Below are 21,224 nucleotides of genomic sequence, written 5' to 3'. Positions count from 1 at the left end.
ACATATTCTAACAGCCGTTCTCTCAGCAGAAACAGCCCAGGAAGTACTAAAACCAGGAACGTTGAGTCTGTTCTGTTCAGGTGTCTCAGTGAGCGATGATGCACAATGCAAAGACCCTGAAACTAAAATGGAATTAAGACATCAGTGTATTTTTTTCTTTGTTTAAATTAACACCTGAGCTTTTCCTGCTGTAACATGAAAAAAATGTCAACTGGAAAACAGCACGATTGGATCCTCATAGACCAGAAACTCCAAACAAACAGCAGCACAACACAAAACTTACACAAACTACACATGCAGCTTTATCTAAATCACAATCATTAGTTCATCTTGTCATAAATGCAATGTCCTGGTGGTGAATCTTGGGACCCTGCGTTCATGTGGATGTTGCTTCGACACACATCACCACCTACACGTCGCTGCACTCCAGGAACACCAGCCCCCATAGCTAAAAGCACCTTTTTAATGCCATCTGCCCTCCTTAGCAAGACAAAAACTGCTCCAGAACAGCTCAAGGAACATGACAAAAAGCCCAAGCATTGACCTGGTCTCCAGACTCCACACAGATCCCAATCCAAGTTAGCATCCGTGAGATGAACTGGAGCAGAAAAGGTTCCACTTCCAAACCCAGAGGACCTAAAGGATCCACAACCAGCATCCTGGTTCCTGTTTGGGCAGCATGAGAAGGACCTACATGATATTAGGCAGGTGGCTTCGTCACATCTTGTCACATCTTTTGGGATATTACAGTTCTCTCTCTCTCATCGCATCACCTCTCCAGAAACCTGAGGAAATTAGCATTAGCAACAAAAACAACAGAAACGTTCTCTGTACAACTGCTGAAAAGAATCTCAAAGCAAGCTAGTCTAGAGAAGTTTAACAGCCTTTCCAGAGCAGTTATAATCTAAGTTCTGGAGCAATGTTAATCTTGCATGAGCAGACTGTCAGAGTGTTACAATGGAATGAGACTTCATTAAGAATGTAGGCATGCCGCTATTACTAATGTCACTTATCCTTCTCAGTAGAGGCATACGATTAAGGAATACAAAATATCCATATAAACAGCTTTTTACTATTTATGTACAAACAGATAAACAGCATTTATATCAACATAAATGACTGGAGGATATTCAGTTGCTGGTTTATTGTTGTGGCTGATTAGAGTACAGTGGTGTACAGTTTTCATAATCATATGTAGCATATGTAGTTTATGTCATTTTATCTCACCAGGTCCCAATATGTGTCATTCATTACATTTAAACCATGATCAGTGCTTTGTTATCTTTGTAAATCTAAAGCAGTTTCATTAAACATTCCTGCTGGTAGTTTCAAAGGCATTTCCAGAATATGAACAAACTAAGACCTTACAGGTCTTTAGGTTCACCTAAAGAATAATTCCAGTTCATATTAATGTGGTGTATTTCCCGTAAACTGTGGCCCTACCAAAAACCATGATTTATACGTGTCTATCTACTGGAAATAAGAATGGTAGCAGGCAGGTGTTTATCTCAAGAAAATGCTGTCTAAACTCTTTGTTTTCTCAAAGTAATTTATCGGTGAGAACAACTTCACTATGCAAAGATTACCGAGACATTTAATCACAAGTGAGAAACAGAACAACCACAGCTGCACTGGAGAATCAGCAGTTTTCTGTCAAAGTGAACCATCTGCCTCTGCTCCAATACAGTGGAGGTGACTGTAGTTTTCTTTTTGGTGCTTAAAGCAATGGAATTAATTACAAATGCAACAGTGTATATGCAACCGGTGGCTTCTCTCCGACACATAAATCCCTTTGGAGGTGATCTCTGTTTATTCTTTACACCAGACAAAAAAAAAAAAAAAAAAAAAAACCCAAAAAACACTAAATCATCCTACTTATAAATTTGGGCTCCTCTCCTTCAGAACACACAACAAAAGGCGAGTGCTAAGGTTTGAAAAACACATTTATAGGGCGCTGTGGGGCGGGTAAAAGTGCACGTAGGAGTACAGGAACCCCCAGCAAAGATTCCACACAAGTGGGAGGCAGATCAAACTTTGTGTAAATATAACAAAAGAGCAATAAAATAAAAAACATATATGGTATATTATACATCACTAATACCACAATTAATAATAACACCATTGCTGCATTACTGATCCTGTTACATATACAGTAAATATCTCGTTTTCTGTGAATAATCCACGTCAAAATTCAAGAGTGAAGAACTTTGTCATACGACAGAAACACGGCGGTTACCCTGAGGGATGAGATTCCTATTCTGTGAGTTCCCTTCACACAACTGAAATAAGAAATAAAATTAGATAATAATAATAATAATAATAATAATAATAATAATAATAATAATAATAATAATAATAATAATAATAATAATAATGATAAATAGAATCAAACAAAAATAAAATAAGCTAAAAAAAATAGTTACAAATAAACTCTATGTGCAAATGTTGGCGATGTTGCACTACTGTCATATGTAAACAGGGATACGTGCAAAATATTATTATTAATGTTATTTATAAGATGTTGCAGGTGAGTCAGTGATTTAGTGCCTGCTGTGGATCGAAACTGTTCTTTAGTCTGGTGGTCGCTGTTTTCACCCTCATGTAGTCTGAGGTGTGAACAGTGTTCTGTGGGTGGGTGTGGTCCTTGGTGATGTTGTGGTCTCTCTGTGTGACCTGGGTGAGGTAAACGTCCTGCAGTGGTGGAAGCTGCTCCACAGATGAACTGCTCTGTCCTAGCAACACGCTGGAGAGCCGTTTAATCTAGTCTGTTCCCATCCAGCGTTATGTGTTGCTAACAGAAATCTCAGACGCTGAAAACACTAAACCTCTGCCCTTACAGTAAAACCCCAGTGACCGTTCATAAACTCAAGCGTCCAACTTCCTCATCCCTGTCTGGAGTCTATATTCAGCCCTCTGCGACTGTTAGAGGCTATCAGTGAAACGGAGAGGAGTCACATATCACACGCCTGAAATGATATGTTGAAAGGAACTAGGGATCCATAATAATCAGATGATCAAATAATTTCCGCTCTCTGAATCGGTGGCTCAATGAGACATGCAGTAAATGCAGTGTTTGCAGTTTGTGGCCTCGACTCCCAGCTCAGCTCAGAGCCTGTATGGAGCTGATAAAGCTAGTATATCTAATTCTATTCTATATTTAATATGTGCATACAGTGTCTGTAAAAATGATCCAAACTCCTTCCAAGTTTTACCTCTTCTTTTTTTTTCCTTTTACACATTAAAACCTCATCAATTAAATTTGGCTTATTTGACAAGAATTTACAAAAAAGACTCTTTAATGTCAAACTGGAAAATAGATTTCTACAAAGCAATGCTAATTAATCAAAAATATGAAATATAAAAAAATACAAACAAAATAATACTGATTGCATCAGTATTCACCTTCTTAAAGGCAGTATTTATTAGATGCACCTTTGGCTGTAGTTATAGCGATGAGGACACGTCTCAATCAGCCGTGCATATCTAGACACTGTAATTTTACAACATTTTTCTTTGCAAAAATGCTCAGTCTCTGTCAGGCTGGATAGAGATTATAAGGGTCAATCTATAATTAAGGGACTTTTGAAGTCCATGGGATATATCTGGATACATTTTTATTAAAAATAAAAAAGAAATGTTTACTAAGATCATGTCTTAACAAATTCCATAATTATTTATTATATAAACAATCACTTGTTAATAAAAAATGACTGGATATCACTAAAATGTCAATTATGCTACAAAAAGTCCCGCAGTTTTATATTGGTCTGTCCAGAATGACTTGAAAATGATCCATAGTTACAGAAAATTAGTCCAGAATGACATGAAATTTGTCCAAAATCACTTGAAAATTGTTCAAGATGACTTGAAAATTTTTCATAATTACAGGGGAAAAAAAACTTGCTGAAAATGACTATAAAATTTGTCCTAAATGACTCAAATTATCCCAAAGACACAAAAACGATCCAAAATGAAGAGAAACGATCCAAGCTGACATAAAACTTGTTGAAAATAACAAGAAATTTGTCCAAAATGACTTAAAAATTGTCAATATAGTGTCAATATAACTGAGGCACTTTTGAAGTCCATAGGATATATCCACATACATTTTTACTAAAAGTAAAATAACCAGTGTTTTTTATGTTCACTATGATCATGTCTTTACAAATTCCATAATTATTTATTATAGAAACAATCACTTATTAACAAAAAATGACTGAATATCACTAAAATTTCAACAAAATAACCGTCTGAATTTAATACCAACCACCTTCTAATTAGCTAAACAATAATAAAATGAGCTGATTCAGAAAGTTAGTTTAAACACAAGACACTTGTGCTCCAAACAAAGACGATGTGCACTCAATGAAGACCCTAGGACCCCTGACCCATCACTATACATACCAGTGAGCAGTGATTCCTAACACATCTCTGGGGGTCATCAGGTGGAAACTTCCCTTCTACGGTATTTTGCCTGTTTAGTCACAGGCCTGGCTTAGTGGTGAACTAGTGCCAGTTCACACTGTTCCTACACAATCCAAACAGCATCGCCTCGTTCAGCTGACCCAGGCTGAGACGCTCCAGGTAGTGACCAGTGCCGATGCTACCGGTTAGCTAGTGCAAGATGCTGAATACCTAGTGCCAGCTGCTAAAAAGTGACAAAGAAACCATATTTATAAACTCTCCAAACCCTCCTAAATGCTAATGCTAGCTGCAAGACCATTACCGTGTCCAAAGCAAACTTACCATTGACAAAGAAACTATACAACCCAGCTCACCAAACCTGCTAGTGCTACATGCTAGTGCTAACCACCAATTGCTAATATACTTCACTACTTCAGCCAAGCTCACCACAGACAGAGACTATACAAGTAGACTTCATCTAAGATGGAAGCACCAACTGCTAACTGCTCATTGCAAATGCTACCTAACAAGATAAAACAAACAAAAAACCCTGACAAAGACACAGCCGCTACCTTGCACCACAGACTTACCTGAGATGGCCACATGGTCCCAGAGAGACTCTAACAGGCCACGCCCCCACCATATCTACACTTCCTCTTCCTGGATCTCTGCCCACAGGGGGAGGGAAAAGAAGGCGGGGAAAGCAGAGTGAAGGAGAGGGCTACTCCCTTACCACCTCTATTTCACCCCCCAAATATGATTAAGATAGATAAGATAGATAAGATAGATAAAGTTCTTTATTTCTCCCCACTCCAGGGGAAATTTACATTGTTACAGCAGCTTTATTTACAATATATACAAGGGTGGCAAAATTTTTTAACAGAAAAAATAAAAATAAAAATAAAGTTTAAAAGTGCAGAGATGTGCAGTGCAAGAATGTCAGTGCAAATTTTATGGTTTGGGGTGGTAATGATGTAGTCCAGTTTATGTTAACATCAGCCAGTGATGCTGATGTTGTAAAGTCTTATAGCAGATGGGATGAAGGACCTGCGATAGCGCTCTTTCTTGCAGGGTGGATGTCTCAGTCTGCTGCTGAAGGAGCTGCTTAAAGACCCCACAGTGTCATGCAGTGGGTGAGAGGGATTGTCCATGATGGATGTGATCTTTGACAACATCCTCCTCTCACCCACCTCCTCTATGGAGTCCAGGGAACAGTCCAGGACAGAACCAGCCCTCCTGACCAGTCTGTTTAGTCTCTTTCTGTCCCTTTCAGTGCTCCCTGCTCCCCAGCAGACCACTGCATAGAAGATAGCAGACGCTACCACAGAGTCGTAGAATGTCCTAAGCAGAGTCCTGCACACTCCAAAGGACCTCAGTCTCCTCAGCAGGTGGAGACGACTTTGGCCCTTCTTGTACAGGACCTCTGTATTGTGTGTCCAGTCCAGTTTATTATTGAGGTGAACACCCAGGTATTTGTATGTGTCCACCATGTCAATGTCCAAACCCTGGATGTTCACCGGTGCAGTCCGGGGTGTCCTCCTCCTGCGGAAGTCCACGATCATCTCCTTCGTCTTACTGGCGTTGAGCTGCAGATGGTTTCGCTCACACCAGTCCACAAAGTCAGAGATGACCATCCTGTACTCCCGCTCGTCCCCTTCAGATACGCACCCAACAATGGCTGTATCATCGGAGAACTTCTGGAGGTGACAGCTCCCAGAGTTGTAGTGGAAGTCCGATGTGTACAGGGTGAAGAGAAAGGGGGAGAGCACTGTCCCCTGTGGACCTCCATGCTGCTGACTACCACATCAGACACACAGTCCTGAAGCCTCACGTACTGTGGTCTGTTGGTGAGGTAGTCGATGGTCCAAGCAGCCAGGTGACAGTCTACTCCCGCTCCTTCAAGCTTCACCCTAAGCAGAGAAGGCTGGATGGTGTTGAAAGCACTGGAGAAGTCAAAGAACATGACCCTCACAGTGCTGCTGGGTTTCTCCAGGTGAGTCAGTGATCTGTGCAGCAGGTAGACCACTGCATCATCCACTCCAATGTTCGGTTGGTAGGCGAACTGCAGTGGATCCAGATACTGGCTCACCTGGGGACGGAGGTTCTTGAGGACGATCCTCTCCATGGTCTTCATCAGGTGAGAAGTGAGGGCCACAGGTCTGAAGTGGTTAGGCTCCCTGGGGTTCCTGGTCTTAGAGACAGGAACCAGGCAGGAAGTCTTCCATAACAGAGGAACCCTCTCCAGACTCAGGCTCAGGTTAAAGATGTGCAGCAGCACCTGACAGAGTTGGTCTGCACAGTCTCTAAGGAGTCTGGAGCTGATTCCATCAGGACCTGCAGCTTTCCTGGTCTTGATCTTTTTAAGTTCACTTCTCACCTGATCAGCTGTTATGGAGAGGCAGGGGGAGGGTGGCAGGGGGAGGGGTGATGGTGGTGGTGGGGGGTGAGACGAGGAGGGGTGATGGGGCTGTATGCGGAGTCCGGAGGTGGTAGAAGACGGGGATGGGAGGAGGGGTGCTGTTGGTGGTGTTGGTGGTAGAGAGCTGAGGTGTGAAGAAGAAGCTGGCTGGTCGGTGCTTTGATGAGAGGGGGGAGGAGTGGGAGCAGAGTCGAATCTGTTAAAGAACAGATTCAGCTCATTGGCCCACTCCTGGCCTCCTGCTGCAGCTCCCCTCTCATGGCCTCTGCTGTAACCAGAGATGGATCTCAGGTCTCTCCAGACCTCCCTTGTGTTATTGTCCTGCAGGTGAGATTCCATCTTGGTCCTGTAGCTGGCCTTGTCCGCCTTGATCTTCTTCTTTATCTCCTTCTGCACCCTCCTCAGCTCCTCTTTGTCCCCAGATCCAAAGACCCTCCTCTTCTCCTTCAGCAGGGCCTTCAGTTCCAGGGACACCCAGGGTTTGCTGTTAGAGAAACACCGTACTTTCCTGGTCGGTACGATGTTCTCTGCACAGAAGTTGATATAGTCCGTAACAGTGTCTGTCAGTGATTATTTCTCCTAATCCATCTCCACTGACTAGATCTAGCAGCTTCATCTGCCATGTCCCTCACCGTCTTCCTCAGACTCCCCCTGCACTCCCAGCTCCCTCAAAAGTAAAACAGGTGCAAAAAACCCCAACACCCTTCTTCAACTGGACCAACTCTGGTTCTCCATCCTCTCTGCTCAGCTTCTGTCTTTAAGTCTGCATATCCAGCCTTCTTCCTCTCATCAGCTGCCTCCACTGAATTTGTTAACTCAATGAAATAAAGTCTTTTCCTTCACAGACCACAGAACAAAGTCTGGCCTCAGATTAGTTCACACTATTTCTTGGTGAACAACAAGCTTTCCTTCTAAATCTACCTGCATTTCCCAATCATCAGCTCCTACCAGGCAACCACACTCCTGCCTCCTTCCTGACCTAAGGCCTCTATCCTCCCCTCTCCAACAAATTTCGTATTTATTAGATGCACATTTGGCTGTAATTAAGGCGATGAGGACACGCCTCAGTCATCCCTGCACATCTAGACTCTGTAATTTTACCCCATTTTTCTTTGGAAAACTGCTGAATCTCTGTCGCATAGAGATTATACGTTCGCAGCCACTTTCAAGTCCAGCCACTAATTCTCATTGGATTGAGGTCTGTTTTCTGACTCGGCCGCTCCAGAACATTCGCCTGGTTGTTTCTGAAGCATTTCTGTGTAGTTTTGGCTGATTTTCTTACCGAAAAACAAATCTTCACCCAAGACACAGTCCTCTGGCAGACTCCTAATCTTTACTACATTCATGCATTTCACCTTTACAAGTTTCCCAGGCGTATCTGCCAAGAAGAAGCATCACCTCATGATGCTGCCTCTACTGTGCTTCACAGTGGGGATGATGATGTGTTTTTTATGCTGTGCAGTAAAGTATGATGTGGAAAAAGCTCAATTTTGCCAACAGAATCTTCTTCCAGCTGACTTTAAAATCCCCCACAGGCCTCCTGGTGAAGTCTGGTCAAGATTTAAGATGAGCTCCATCAGCATGAACAGCTGCTGAATACTTTTTATAATCACTGTATACCAGGGGAGTCAAACTCATCTTAGTTCAGGTTCCGCATGTACTGAACAATATAGTATTTTGCTTTCAGACAATCAGACAAAAAAAACAACAGAAAAAGACAAAAAATTAAAAAAATGAGACAAAAAACGACAAAAACAATAAACAAAATAACAAAAAATGAGACCAACGCAAAACAAAACGAAAAATAAACGAAAAATTAGACTAGAGATTAGTTATGAAGCGACAAAAAAATGGACAAATAACAAACGAGACAAAAAATGACGAGTGAGAAACAAAACAAGAAAAAAATAGGCAAACAACAAATAAAGCAAAACACAAAATGACAAAAATAAGACAAAAAACACAAGTGAGACAAAAAGGAAACACAAAATGACAAAAATATGAAAAAAACAATGAAAAAATAACACAAATGACAAAAAAGACAAAAAAACAAGACAAAATATTACAAAAACAAAATGACAAACAAAATGAAAAAAATGAGACAAACAACATGAAACAAAACAAAAAAGAGACCAAAAAAACTAGAAACCTACAAAAAAATTGCCAAACAATAAAATTTAGACAAAAAATGCCAAAGGCGAGAAACAAAACTACAAAAAATAGACAAACAACACAAGCGAGACAAAAAGGAAACGCAAAACAAGAAACAAAATGACAAAAACGTGAGACAATCAACAAAAGTCAGACCAAAAAAAAGACAAAAACAGGACAAAATATTACAAAAATGAGACAAAATGACAAAGAAAGACAAAAAACAACAAAAACAAGACAAAATATTACAGACACAAAACAACAAAAGAACAATGAGCAATCTAGTATTTTACTTTATGATCAAAACAACTTGTCATGGTCTAGAAATGATTTTAAATTTATAGTTTTACTAATTTACAATCTGCAGTTAATGTCTTCTCTGGAATTTTTACACTTTGAGGGCCGAATTGGACCCTCTGGAGGACCACTTTTGCCCCGCGGGCCACATGTTTAACACCCCTGATGTATACTGCATGATGAGGACAATAGCCCCATTAGTGTCTCTGCTAATCACCTTGTGGGAACCTCTTCAAGTCCTTTTCCCTGAACTGGGCCAGCTCTGTGTTGGGTTTCTGATATGAAGTCCAAACAGCAGCAGAGAAGATCACAGACCCTCAACACGCTGAGACTCCAAGGCCGGAGAAGCTTAATGAATCCACAGCCTGATGCTTTAAAGCAGTGGAACAGTAACTTGATAATCTCCACTACTCTGCACGTGCACAGGAACGTGCACAATAGCACACACACACCTGTCATAACTCTTATTGATTTGTGTCTCGCCTTTCAGCCAGCGTTGGGTTTCTTTTTCCACAGCATTCATTATTGACTCAAAAAGCTGCGCAAGAAAAGGAGCATGTAGATCCTGTTGTTTACGAGCAGACGGTGCTGAAGGTGAGGACTTCCCCACACTGACTGACTGACTGACTGACTGACTGACTGACTGACTGACTGACACACGCACACGCACACGCACACGCACACACACACACACACTGCAGCTTCTCCACAAGTGTTTGCATGACTGCTTGGAAAGTGAGAGGGCAGCACAGCTTAACTCTCTTGTTTTCTTCATTTATGGGCACCAAAAAATATTGTTTCTTTGCCTAAAAAAAGTCAAAAATGTAGCAAAAAAATTCCCCAAATTTCTGAAAATTTGCAAAACCTTCAGGAAGAAAATTCCAATAATTCCTTTCCCTTAAAAGTTTTTTTTTTTTAAATCCCACAAATTTGGCAAGAAAATTCTTGTAAATATTTTCCAAAAATTTATAAAAATTTTTCCAAAAAAATCCTAAAAATATGTAAAGTGATTCCACATATATCAGTAAAACTTCTAATATTTTCTTTAAGAACATTCACATAAAAATCAACCAAAATCCATCAAAATTTGCTGGATTTTGGTAGATTTTTTGTGAATGTTCTTAAGAAACATTTTTAACATTTCTTTTTTTACACCAAAAAATGTTCAAAGATTTCCCAAAAATGTTGAAAATGTGGACATCAGAAGTTTCACTGTGAAAATATTTTGTTTTCTGTATTTTTGCGATATTTTTTACTATGGTTTTACTGAATATATTTTTCAAACTTTAAACCGGGTCAATTTTGAACCACAGGACGACACGAGGGTTAAGAAACTAAAGTGAAGTTCTCCTCCTTTAAGCTGAGTGCTTCAGAGATGCTCTCCTCCTATCTGGGCTTGCAGAGCCAGAGTTAATAATTCACATGGGGAACAAGAAGTCCATAAAGGCTGCAATGATACCACAGAGGAGCAGAGAGGAGCCTGATATAGAAGGCTAGGTGTGGGAGGAGACTGGTCTACTCTGTTTCTCTCTGCCAGGTATCTGAGATCAGCCGAGTTGGGGAGGAAGACGGTGAGTGTGCATTTTTTAGTGTCTGAACACGTGAGTCAGCCATAAAACTCTCTCACAGAGGATGTGAGATCAGAAAAAGGTCGAGAAGTTGTTTAGCAGCAGTGAGCAGACGCAGTGGGCATTCCCTGTGTGTCACTGAGTGTCTGTGGAAGTGTGTTTCTGTATTTAGCGTGTTAAAATGATCTCCATCCATGGTGTGAATACACAGAGTACATTTACAGTATGTGTGTCACATTACGTTGAATAAAGGAGTCATTTATTCCAACATCTGACCTCACACTCATTCCTTCTATGGTCATTATTATTTGTCTTTAAAAAGTTTTGTCTGTCAGTGAAAGTGCCTCCGTAAAGCATATTTATTAAATAGAAGCAAAAATCTAATTAAAAAAATGCAAATGTCCTGGTAAGAATCAAATTAAAATAAAAACACTGTAGTTTAGCAAATTCTTGTTTTTCTACTTAGAGGGAATCTGGTGTATAATTAGCAGCTAATTTGCATTTTCCCTTTTGTTTTCCTCCTCTATCTGTTACTGATTTTCTTAGCTGCGCTCATCACCAGAAGACTTTTACAGTAAATAATGGTAGTTAAAGCCTTTAAAGAGCAGAAAACACTTGGTGGGTGCATGGAGATGTGAAATATAGGGTAAAATCTGAGTAAACTCACTGAAATCAATGTGTCTCTGCGTGAAAACTGTTTTAAGAAAACACCTCATAGTGCCCAAAACTGCAAACAAATATAAATGTATAAATATATAATAAATATATACATACTACTCAGCGGTGTTGATAATAATCATCTACAGATATGAACAGGACATTGGTGTGACCATAATACTACATGTCTTTTTATATTCTGTACTCATGACACTACATTTCCCCTTCAAACCCTCCAGCAGTAAAGACGTTCTCTCTCCCCGAGGAGACACTTTTCCAATTCTTCCGACTGAGAGCATCCTGGTTCGTAACTCCAGAAAGCCACTTTGTAACGCTCACTCCGTAAATCAAGATAATAGTTTAGTCAATGGAGAACAAGGCCTCGCTGATAGCTTTTCACTTAAGTCATATTTTATCTTCCTGCAGCTCAGAACGTGAGTGTACACCCCGGTGTGTTAAAGCACTGTCAAACGACGGGCTCTGGCAGTAAAAAGTGAAATATCCAGTCCAAAAGGTTCCACTTTTATCCATGTTTCCTGTTACTCTCTGTGTGTGAAATGCTTTGTCTCCTCTTACCATCCTCTGCCAGAGTTAACGTGTCTTTCAGATGTCTTCAGTTATTGTCTTTTGTCCATCCTTCCTGCCTTCATCTGTGCCATCCTGTCTTCTCTTCTCCTTCAGCTCGGTTGTCTCTGTTCCAAACAGAAGCATTATCAGCTTACCTTCTCAGTCATTGTCATGTCTCAGGAACAGCATCTAGTGGATTGCAAAAATACTATTGGATTTAGTGAAGATTAGATCCATCTAGGCAGCAGCTCTCAGATAACAGAGGAGTTAAGAGGCATCATGATGTTTTGAAGTTGAACACTGGATGTATGCCGTGCATTTATGGGGCTAAATGCTCTAATAAATCCTCATGATATAAAACGTAAATCTGTTTTTGCTGTATTTATCTATAATGAAAGATTTTTGTGACATATCTTCAAGTATTCCCATTTATTAATTCGAGTAATACCAGTGGGTTTTATTTATGAAGCACTTTTCTAAACAAAGTCATGAAATGTTTCCCAAAAGGATTAAAAAAGATCAATAAAACAATAAAACAAACAGAAATGAGATCAACTGAAATCCACACAGATATAAAAGCTTGTTGAAAAAAATGTTTTAACCATCATGTTATCCTGCGGGTCAAAATTGACCCGTTTGAAAGTTTGAAAATGTGGAAAAAAATATATATTTTCACAGTCAAACTTCTGATGTCCACATTTTCAACATTTTTGGGAAATCTTTGAACATTTTTTGGTGGAAAAAAAGAAATGTTAAAAAAGTTTCTTAAGAACATTCACAAAAAAATCAACCAAAATCCAGCGAAAGTCGCTGGATTTTGGTTGATTTTTTTGTGATCATTCTTAAAGAAAATATTAGAAGTTTTACTGATATACATGGAATCACTTTAGATATTTTTAGGATTTTCTGAAAGCATTTTACTCATTTTTTGAAAATATTTACAAGAATTTTCTTGCCAAATTTGGGGGATTTTTTAAAAAATAAAACTTTTAAGGGAAACTTTTACGGAATTTTTGGAATTTTCTTCCTGAAGGTTTTGCAAATTTTCAGAAATGTGGGGAATTTTTTTGCTGAATTTTTGGATTTTTTTCAGACAAGGAAATGATATTTTTTGTTGCCTGTAAATGAAGACAACAGGAGGGTTAAGAGGATTTTAAAAACCTGTGCTAGCTGGTAAAAGGCATATTTTTTATGCAGAACTCCTTCCAGAAACTGACCAGAATTTAAAACTGACTAGTGTTCTTGTTGTTGCATCACAGTTTATTAAAACCTCTGAAAGACTGGTGTGAAATCATAAAAATGAGTGAACTGATTTATTTTTTTATCAGTAGAACATCGTGTTGGCTAAGACTGGATTATTAACACATCCAACAGAGAGGGAGCACATGTTCTTTGGGAGTCTTGTTTTGGCTCATCTGATGAATCTAAGTCCAATATTCAATGTTTTTATTCTTCATGCACTCCTGAGGGAAAGATGAGGCTCTTCAGCTGCTAAATGGTCGATTATGTTCACCCACTAGCTGCTAACTTTGTCTATTTAGTGCTAGGTAGGTAGTGTAGAATGGATTTTAAGGGGTCATTATCTAAAAAAAGCTGCCTGCTGCAACTGGAACCAAAGTTTGTTTTGAACTGTAAATGAGACAGAACCAAAGATGTAAATCGTGTTCTGCAACAAACAAAACAATAAGCAAAAAAAAAAGTGCTAAATGCTTTGTATGACTGTAGAGCCAGGGGAGTGTACCATGGAGCAAATTTGACATAACTAGGCTTTCTCACTGTAAGCTAGATTAACAAAACCAAAGAACCAAAACACAGACAATAGTAATCACGATGGTAATATCAACATTGTTTTTGTTAACTCAGGTTTTAATCTTCAGAAAAACAAGAAGTTTGACTCTTGTTCCCCTTAAATGAACCAATGTGTGCAGTTAACTTTGTTCAAGAGGAACAGATTGTCATAAAAAAAGAGCGAATTTTTTTTTAAGTTAGGACAGTAAAAAGAGCTGCTGCAAAACATGCAAGAGAAGGATGCTGGTAGAAAACTGTCACTCATATACACTACCCTTCAAAAGTCTGGATTCACTTAGAAATGTCCTTATTTTTGTAAGAAAAGCAGAATACAGTTAGTTTGTTACTGTATTTTTATTATATTTTGACGGTATTTTTACCATGTTTTATGAGATTTTAACTGTATCTTTACTATATTTTTACTGTATTTTTGCTCTATTTTTCCATATTTTTACTGTATTTTATTACAGTACCGTTCAAAAGTTTGGGGTCAATTAGAAATGTCCTTATTTTTGAAAGAAAAGGTTTTTCTTAAATGAAGATAACATTAAATGAATGATAAATCCAGTGTAGACATAGGTAATGTGGTAAATGACTATTCTAGCTGGAAACGGCTGATTTTTAATGGAATACCTCCAGAGGGGTACAAGAGCTGCACACTAAAAACTAATTATTTTAACATGATGCTTAAAACAGGCATTTAGATCTGACAGTACACGGAAATTACTTGAACCTTTGGACAACTCAAAGTGAATTTAGGATATTCTGTAATAAATACTGATAGACTAATTAATTTTCTAATCTGTGCTCCTTTAGCTGCAACATCAGCAAATCCAGACCAGGCATTGAAACATATTTCTGCCTTCATCAACTGAATGCATGTAGGTTACCATGGAAACATGATACTACTGTAACTGTATGACTTTATTAAGCTGCATAAATAACATATGGCTCAACAGGTTTGCAGATATTCCCTCTGCTGGGACTCTGTATAAGTCACACAGGATATCATTAGAAAAAACAACAGGTGAAAAGGAGACGCTTGTTCTTATAGATGATTTAAATCCAAAACTCTGGACATGACCTCATCCGGAGCACTTTATGTGCAGCAGAAGTCACCTTGGTGATCCTGCAGTTTAAAACAGAGCCACTTTTATAACACCGAAAACTGGCTTAAGGCTCAAGACACCTCCCTAACCAACTAATCTCAGTATACCCTCAGGTGATAACCTCCTGTGAATTCGATTCTATACATTTTAATTTGATCCAATGGCCAAATCACTGATTAAAAGAGGCTGCTTTTAATCCTCCCTTCCACATCTCTCCCCTTCCCTCTTTTTCTACCATCTTTCTCCTTTTCTGTGCAACCAAGGTCAGCCTGTGAGCATCTGAATTGTCCATGCATCACACCAAAAACACATTTTTTTTTGCAGAGACTGAGTTCAGCAGCTCAGAAATAATGCAGAAGTCATTCATAAATCAGCAGCATAAATATAGAAACAGATACCTGAGTAGCAACGGTGAGAACTTATTTTACACACACATACATTTTCAGTACCGTAGATCAGCACTGAGGGCTGGACACACCGTTGGAAAAAGAGATTTCCTGACAGCATAAAACATGACTTCTGCTGTTTGAGTGAAAGGTGTGATTAAGCATGAAACTGCCATATAAAAGCCATTCCTTATTCCACCTTCATAGTGCCAGGATAAACATTTACTGTGATGCAGAGGCTGGCAGACTTTCGTCGCCTCTTTTACATCCACGCTCACGCCCAGAAATATTGAGGAGGCAGAAAATTACGTAGCAGACAGCCGAAGCATGCATCCTAAATACGCTTACACTCTTTAACCCTCGTGTCGTCCTGCGGGTCAAAATCGACCCGTTTGAAAGTTTGAAAATGTGGGAAAAATATATATTTTCACAGTCAAACTTCTGATGTCCACATTTTCAACATTTTTGGGAAATCTTTGAACATTTTTTGGTGGAAAAAAAAAAGAAATGTTAAAAATGTTCCTTAAGAACATTCACAAAAAAATCAACCAAAGTCCAGCGAATTTCACTGGATTTTGGTTGATTTTTATGTGAATGTCCTTAAAGAAAATATTAGAAGTTTTACTGATATATATGGAATCACTTTAGATATTTTTAGGATTTTTTGAGTAGTTTACCTTAGTACTCGCGAATACCCGACACAGCACAAGACTGCTGTGAAGTGGGAGAAATGCGGCGGTTGGATTTGCGACGATTTAAAAAAAAAAAAAAAAAAAAAATTTACAGGGGTTGGAATTTTAACAGCGGTGGGCCGCCGCTGCAGAATGAACGTAGAGGAAACCCTGGAATTTTCTTGCCAAATTTGGGGGATTTTTTAAAATAAAACTTTACAGGAATTATTGGAATTTTCTTCCTGAATGTTTTGCAAATTTTCAGAAATTTGGGGAATTTTTTTGCTGTTTTTTTTCAGACAAGGAAACAATATTTTTTGGTGCCCATAAATGAAGACAACAGGAGGGTTAAAGTTCTTTCTTTTTGCCATCTTTTGCACCTTCTTTTCATTCCCATCCCTGTCACATAGCCTCCAAGTCTTTCTCCTCACACTCAGATTCACCCTTCCTCTCCTCTCCTCATCATCTCAATCCTCCTCCCTTCCTCTGTCCTATCACCCTCCAGCCATCAGTTATCTCCCTCTCGGTGAGGCAGGGGACAACACCTTTTGCCCTTGGATCTCAAGAGCGCTGCCAACATCTGTGTCGAGATTTTTTCTTTCCCACTGAGGAAGGTGACAAGCAGAGTAAAGCAACTGCACTGTGAAGCATTACATATTCAGATACTGTAGTTTCTGCAGAAACAGATGAACTTATGGATTCAGCAGTTTCTTATTTCAATATATGAATTTTAAAAAGAAGGTTTTATATTCAAGAGGTTCTCTCAGAAAGAATTTATCATAAAAAAAAACCCAGTGGTTCAGTAAGATATGATAAACTACTCATTTGAATTTCTGTTCTCTTTCAGTAGACACACACTTCCTTTGGTGTTGGCTTGGTAAATAAATTGGCAGATTGTATGGCTGCATCCAAAATATTCCTACTGATGTTTTGTTTAGATTTAAGCTTTGCTAAACTTGACATTTTGCACATGAACGTGAATAAAGGTCCCATATTGTGCCACAAATTTATGAAAGTCTCACGTCTCCAAGTTGTGTATTTCATTTTCCATTTTAAAACACCAAAGAGACGGTTCATTTAACTATGACTGTATAACTTCTGGTTTTAGCCACATTTTTAACCCTCGTGTCGTCCTGCAGGTCAAAATTGACCCAGTTTAAAGTTTGAAAATGTGGAGGAAAAAAATATATTTTCACAGTCAAACTTCTGATGTCCACATTTTCAACATTTTTGGGAAATCTTTGAACATATTTTGGTGGGAAAAAAGAAATGTTGAAAATGTTTCCTAAGAACATTCACATAAAAATCAACCAAAATCCAGTGAATTTCACTGCATTTTGGTAGATTTTTTTATGTGAATGTTCTTAAAGAAAATGTTAGAAGTTTTACTGATACATATGGAATCACTTTACATTTTTAGGATTTTTTTTGAAGATTTTTACAAATTTTTAAAAAATATTTACAAGAATTTTCTTGCCAAATTTGGGGAATTTTTAAAAAAAGGGAGTTTATAAACCTGATGGCCTGCAGGCAGCTGCTTATTTGGAATATGGCAGGAATATCCAAACATTCAGGTCAACGATTTGTTACCCAGTTTCTGCTTAGAAACTGAATAAAATGCTCAGTGGTTTGTAAATCTGGAGGGCTGTCTAGTTAGGGTAACAGAAATACTAACAGACTTTAAACTTTCAGTTCATAAAACTTAAAAAAAACACAATAAAAATGGATTTTCACCATATGGAACCTTAACTGTGTGTTTAAGAGAGCGACCACATTGTAAACAAGGGAAGAGGATCCACAAAATGTTTGTAATGAATAAATATCATTCCAGTCACTGAGAAAATGGTCCAATTTCAGCAAACGTATCTACTCTTTGCTTTCATTTTACTCTGATTTTCCTAGATGTCCTTCTGCCTGGAGGCAACCTGCAGCCGGTTCAGTCTTAAAGCATTATAGGATGCATTGAAAGGAATTATCCTGGGTCTATATTTGCAGCTCAGACCTTTTTCAAAGCAGACTTTTTTACTTGCAAGTTCAGGACCGGATAGATTTTATAATAGCTCCCGTCCATTAAAGCGTCCCAGTCAGACTTGACAGCAAGCCAGTCTTCACGAAACATTGACCCTGGAACTGATGCATGAAATGCAGCTGTCGTTTTTTTAATTAGATCTTTAATTTTCCTTCAATGACGTTAAAATGTTGGCACACCATCTTGACTGAATGCATCAAAAGGTCACTTCTTTTCTGATCCACTAATCTGATTATCGTTTTACTCCTTTTTTTCAATAAAGCTACAGGTAACAACTCCATGTCCAATTATACCAACGCAATAAATGCAAGATACAATGAAGTTGTGACGACACTATAGATCAGAGGTGTCCAACATGAGGCCCGTGGGCCAAAAGAGGTCCTCCAGAGAGTTCAATCCGGCCCTCAAAGTGTAAAAATTCCAGAGAAGACATTAACTGCAGATTGTAAATTAGTAAAACTATAAATTTAAAATCATTTCTAGACCATGACAATTTGTTTGGATCATAAAGTAAAATACTAGATTGCTCATTGTTCTTTTGTCATTTTGTCTTATTTTTGTAATATTTTGTCTAATTTTTGTTGTTTTTTTGTCTTCTTATGTCTGACTTTGATCGTTTGTTTTTTTGTCGTTTTGTTTTTTTTCATCTCGCTTGTGCTTTTTGTCTCATATTTCTCAGTTTGTGTTTTGCTTTATTCATTGTGCGTCGTTTTTGTCATTGTTTCACGCTTTTATCATTTTTTTGTCTCGCTTGTGTCGTTTGTCCATTCTTTTGTCACTTTGTAACTTTTTTGTCTAATTTTTTGTCTTTTTTGTTTTGTTTTGTGTCATTTTTTCTCATTTTTTGTCACTGTGTTTCTTTTCTCGTTTTGTGTCTTATTTTTGTAATATTTTGTCTTTTCTAAAGTAAAATCCTATATGGTTCCGTTCCAGGTAGCTGTGACTAAATGTTGTGTTCCTTTGTAGACACTCTGTGATCTGGGAGTTGTAATGTGGAAATGATAAACTGAAGCATAATATTGTTGAAATTTTTTTTTTTTTTTAAATTTCAGTTTTGTTTATAATGTTTTGTAAAAAGATAGCTCCCTAAATGTGAACATTTTCAGAATGTACTTTTTTGCACTAAAACAAAGGAACCATTAGGAGTTGTGTTTATTTACAGATTATTATGCTGTGATTTTACTGGTCTGGTCAACTGGAGATGAAACTGGGCTGAATGTGGAACCTGGACTAAGAGGAGTTTGACCCCTGCTATAGAAGGTGAAAGCAGCAGCAAGTAATGAGGCTCGGAACAGGACGACTGTGCAGGAATGTCGACACTATCACACAATGCCATGGCACGCCAGCCACAGAAAGGCCATTCGGACCCAGTTATCAGAACCTACTTGAACTTATTACTGTGAAGAATTCAGTCTGGAGACTCTCTAATGCCATCATATCACAATAATAGAACCAGAGATACCATCTCTGTTGAAAGGGGTGGGACTTGACAAGCCACGGCTTCTCCTACTCCTTTTCGAATAAGACAGTTATGTCAATGTTCTTTTGTTTATATTGTTTTGCTTTGTTCTGTTTTTATTATTATTATTGTTATTATTATTATTATTATTATTATTATTATTATTATTATTTTTGTTATTGTTTCTTTTTGTTGTGGACCTTTGTATTGTTTTACTTATTCGAAATCTCTGACTTTTACACCCTGACGAGTGAACCCAAACCAGAGCACCAGCTGCTCCCACACCAGCGACCGACACACACATCCACACACAACCCACAGAAAGGTGTTACTGCAGGATGTCATCACCGTAGCTGTGACATTTACAACTCCACACTTCCATTTTATCCTCTCAGCTTCTTTCTTTCACCGTCAGTATTTAACCCTCCTGTTGTCCTCACTTACGGGCACCAAAAAATATTGTTTCCTTGTCTGAAAATAATCCAAAAATTCAGCAAAAAAATTCCACAAATTTCTGAAAATTTGCAAAACCTTCAGGAAGAAAATTCCAATAATTCCTAACCCTCCTTAAAAGTTTCCCTTAAAAGTTTTATTTTTAAAAAAAATCTGCCAAATTTGGCAAGAAAATTCTTGTCAATATTTTCAAAAAATGAGTAAAAATCTTCCAAAAAAAAAAATATCTGAGGTGATTCCATATATATCAGTAAAACTTCTAACGTTTTCTTTAAGAACATTCACATAAAAATCAACCAAAATCCAGTGAAATTCGCTGGATTTTGGTTGATTTTTTAGAGAATGTTCTTAAGAAACATTTTTAACATTTTTTTTCAACCAAAAAATGTTCAAAGATTTCCCAAAAATGTTGAAAATGTGGACATCAGAAGTTTCACTGTGAAAATATTTTGTTTTCTGTATTTTTATGATATTTTTTACTATATTTTTACTGAATATATTTTTAAACTTTAAACCGGGTCAATTTTCAACCGCAGGACGACACGAGGGTTAAGAAACTAAAGTGAAGTTCTCCTCCTTTAAGCTGAGTGCTTAGGGTTAAGTAATAAGCAAATATAGATTAAATTTCTATGAAGTTAACTGACTTTTCCCACGTTTCTCCTAACACACTACGAGCTACATGACCAACCATGACCCTTTGGATTCTTTGACTGTGTAATTTCCTTGAAGCACCATAGATTTACTGATAAACTACTCACTCAGGTTGCTGCTGTTTCAGGGCTACAGTCGGGGCTGTACCTTACACAAACCAGTCCAGTGAAAGATTAATGAGTCATTCAGACAAGACTAACATATCCATCTAAACAGCTCCTCTGCCTCTGTATACTTTGTGCTACTAGAGGATGGAGAGTGAGTTAACTACTGGGAAGCATTCTGGTCATTTTGCTAACATTTCCACCTCATCAGCCCCCAAATCGTCTTGAATGCTTCACATTATGAGCTAAACACTTTATTCTTTTAATTATTTATACGCCGATTAGCTACAACAGTAGGATCAGTAAAGGTTGAATTGAATAACTCTGACCTTCTGCTGGGAAATCTCGTGTCCAGACATTCATGTGGATGTTACTTTGACACATACCACCCACCTAAACAAACCGAAAACACCCCCTCACGCCACCTCAGGACACGTTGATGTTCTTTCTATCCTTACGCTGTAGTACTTAGCTACTGAAACAACGCTGTTAACCAAGCAGGAAGGCTTTG

General features: G+C 38.3%; 1 long non-coding RNA gene across 1 annotated transcript in view; it reads right to left on the bottom strand.

Annotated features, from left to right (window-relative positions):
* Window positions 1–11,753: 11,753 nt before the first annotated feature.
* LOC129348609 (uncharacterized) overlaps window positions 11,754–21,224 on the bottom strand; it is a 17,131-nt gene continuing 7,660 nt past the window's right edge. Inside the window, exon 4 of the long non-coding RNA XR_008601223.1 lies at window positions 11,754–12,188. This is a non-coding gene — a long non-coding RNA (uncharacterized LOC129348609). The remainder of the gene's footprint in view (window positions 12,189–21,224) is intronic.

Source organism: Amphiprion ocellaris, chromosome 3 (assembly GCF_022539595.1).
Source record: "Amphiprion ocellaris isolate individual 3 ecotype Okinawa chromosome 3, ASM2253959v1, whole genome shotgun sequence".
Classification (NCBI taxonomy): domain Eukaryota; kingdom Metazoa; phylum Chordata; class Actinopteri; family Pomacentridae; genus Amphiprion; species Amphiprion ocellaris.
This window is presented reverse-complemented; position numbering and strand designations above follow the sequence as displayed.